This window comes from Euprymna scolopes, chromosome 23, assembly GCF_053919585.1.
Source record: "Euprymna scolopes isolate OS-2025 chromosome 23, ASM5391958v1, whole genome shotgun sequence".
In the NCBI taxonomy this organism is placed as follows: domain Eukaryota; kingdom Metazoa; phylum Mollusca; class Cephalopoda; order Sepiida; family Sepiolidae; genus Euprymna; species Euprymna scolopes.
Genome location: NC_136504.1, coordinates 64,648,438 through 64,651,828, shown reverse-complemented (window position 1 = coordinate 64,651,828; position 3,391 = coordinate 64,648,438). Strand labels below are relative to the sequence as shown.

At 34.5% G+C, this 3,391-nt stretch overlaps 1 pseudogene; it reads right to left on the bottom strand.

The window, feature by feature from the left end:
• Positions 1–2,556: 2,556 nt before the first annotated feature.
• Positions 2,557–2,673, bottom strand: LOC145246197 (5S ribosomal RNA; annotated as a pseudogene).
• Positions 2,674–3,391: the final 718 nt, after the last annotated feature.

The following is a 3,391-nucleotide window of genomic DNA, read 5'->3' as shown; positions in this document are numbered from 1 at the left end:
GGAAGATATTGAGGACCATAATCGAGCATCCGACTAACTTTATTTTATGACATAACTAGCTGAGGTACCCGTCTACGCCGGGTTTCTCAACGTTTTAAAAACATTTTATAGCCAAGATTAGGAGAACATCTATTAAATATTTTTGGTCCATTTTTATTGAACAAATAAATTATTCAGGTTTATGATGATAATGATGATGATGATGATGATGATGATGATGATGATGATGATGATCGACATCAACTAGGGAATAATAAGAATGCCTGAAAAAAAAAACAATAAAAAAAAACACAACAATTGTCTCCTGTAAAATTTGATCCCTCGATGGCTTAAAATATTGAAACTGGAACGTTCAACTAGTAAAAGTAAAAATTTCAAAGAATCTAGAAACACCACTGAAATTGTCCTCCGATCCCACCTGGGATCACTATGGGCAATTACCGGCTAGGCCCATAAAATAACTGAAATAACTAATCGAAATTCATTTTTTTAATATCTTCATTTCATAAAACAAAAATAAAATTATTCTTCTAAAAGAATATCACAGTGAAGAATATATGGAAAAAATGACACTTCTTAATACTTTTCATTGATATTTTTGTTTGAAATTTAAAATTAAACAAGCAATATTTCAGTGAACAATGTACATAAAAAAACTAGTTAAACATTTGAATAATTACTAGCAGAGAGACCCGATGTTGCCCGGGATTAATGAGGATTAATGAATATTTCACAATCCCATATTTTAGTTGTCATCGAAATTGGTGAAATCGACCATTTTTCAATCAAATCGATTGATTGCCTGCTCTAGTTGGAGACCCATCACAGTGCACCGGGAGGATGCCTCCTCACAGTGACTTTGACTACAATGTATTGTAGTCTATGTAGTACTACAGAGAACCTACTGTTGACTTTATAAAATTATTTTTATATATAATGGCTTGAAGTTTAAAATGCAAAGGTCAAGAATCATGCTTCTATTGTGCTTTAAATAGAAACATTAATTTCGAACGCGTCCCTGTCATATCCAAGAACCTTCTGTTGATTTTATATACTGGGTCTTTCTGCTTGTGTGGTAATAAAACTTCTCAAATGCACTTGTGATGTTAGACTGTATAAGGTGTTAACTTTGGTCAAAATCGCACGGTTCTTTCTTTCATCGGATTTTTTTCGATTATCAATACTTATCAAAAACATTCTGATAAAAAACCTTTCTAAGAACACTGTCAGATACATGAAGTACATTTGTGTGAAATTTAATAAAAATCGGTCCAGCTATTTCGGCGTCCACAGAAAACGAACCCCCACACACGTACATACGCACAGTTATTTTATATAGATAGATAAATAAATAGATAGATAGATAGATAGATAGATAGATAGATAGATAGATAGTTGATTTATATTTTTAAGATTTAAAATAATTAAAGAAAAAAGAGATTAATTTTATTCATTTCGTCAACAAGTAGTTTTTTTTAAGAACACTGCCCTGACAGGTTTTTATTACGTTACTTCAACTTGAAAATGTTATTTTCAGTTGTTTTTTTTTTCAAAATAAAAATTGCAAATATGACGATATTTGAAATTATATTTTCTAAGAAATCTTCCGGCTAACATTATGTCTCGATTCGAACCCCCCCCCCCAAAAAAAAAACAACAAACAAACAGCAAACAACAACAACAACAACAACAATAATAATAATAATAATAATAATAATAATAATAATAATAATAATAACTGGCCAGAAAGCTGAAAAGGATATGGAAGGTAAAGGAAGTCAAGATAATACCAATAATAGTAGGAGCACTAAGAACAATACAGAAAAACTTTGATAAAAAATAGGAGATATTGGAATCAGAGGGATGACTAAGAAGATATAATGCATAACAATTGTGAAAACGGTTAAAATATTAAGGAAAACCCTCGAATGCAAATACTAATACACATGAGCAGCAGACACTAGCCGAACATACAGAAATTGCTACAAAAATAAAACACAAAGAAACACCAGATGGAATCAAGAAAACAGAAACTATAATTGTAAGTTAACCTTCCTCCTCCTCAAAAAAATGTGTCGACATCAACTGGCCCCACAACATATAGTACAGAAAGATCAAGGAAAATGAAAAGACCGAGGAGAGAAAGCACCACCTAGATGTCTACTGAAGACCAATGGTTCCTGCCAACGAGAAATCAATGCTGTTGTGATGACACAAATTCATTTGCAAAGGTTATTGAAATAGTTGGAGAGTACTGGAAATCTGGAGAGACTTGGTGTCACTCAGACTCCAGGGGACACGACAAGTTTTTCTAGAAGGTAAATTTTTGATGATGGCCTTTGTGAAAAGTATTTGTGGATAAATAATAATAGGGGCTCCTTTCAGTCTTTGACAGACTATGGATACCCACAAAGGGGTGCCTGCGCATTAAATTTTTGTTGCAGGAGGTGCGCAATCTCCAACCACACCTCTCCTGAGTCGACATTGTTAAATACCAGTGGAAAGTGAAACATATGTACAGGACGAATGGAAACAAATGCCAAGATAAACGGAGAGCACATACAGCGCCTAGAATTCCCAAATGGTCACCCATCTAGTACTAACCAGGCTCAACGTTGTTTAACTTCGGTGATCTGATGAAAACCAGTGTGTCAACGCGATTATACCGAATAAATAATAAAAATGAATACAATAATAACAATAAGACGTATCAATATCTATGCCACGGTCGGAGGTAATTTGTCCAGTCCCAATGTGCGTGATACGGAGTCAGCCATATTGTGTCCATTCAGGTGTGCTCTCATATATCGAAGCAGCTGTGAAGGACTCTTATATTACCATCAGTAATATTCTGAAATAACTCTCGCGACATCTGTTTGTCAGAACGGACAATTCGTGTAATGATAGCCTTCTCCAAAGTGTCACAAGGATGCGTAACAAGAATATTTTAGAAGAGGCTACTTATCTCATTGACGATTTCTGACAAGAGACGGAAAGGAAAAAAATGGCTTCTTACTTTACTTTACTTCCATCACCAACACCTGTGTTCCTGTTTTGCCCTTGTCGAAATAAATGGCTTTTTTCATCGAGGAAGCCCCTTATTTCAACAGACTCTAAAAACTGGCTAACTCCTGATCTAAAATAGAATACTTACATTCAATCTGTTGTTAAGATCGATGGAAAAATGATTGGATCGCTCTACTGCTCCAGAAAGTACCTCACACTCCTATATAAATCGTGCAAAGAGAGAATACTGTTCACACCCTCTCTCTCCTGCATTAACAGAGTTTAAAATCGACTTTGAAATCTAGTGGGAAGATGCTCTCTTCTGTTCCTTATAGCCTCTTTCTCACAGAAGAGACTTTGCTAGTCTCTGTCGTCTTTTATTGTT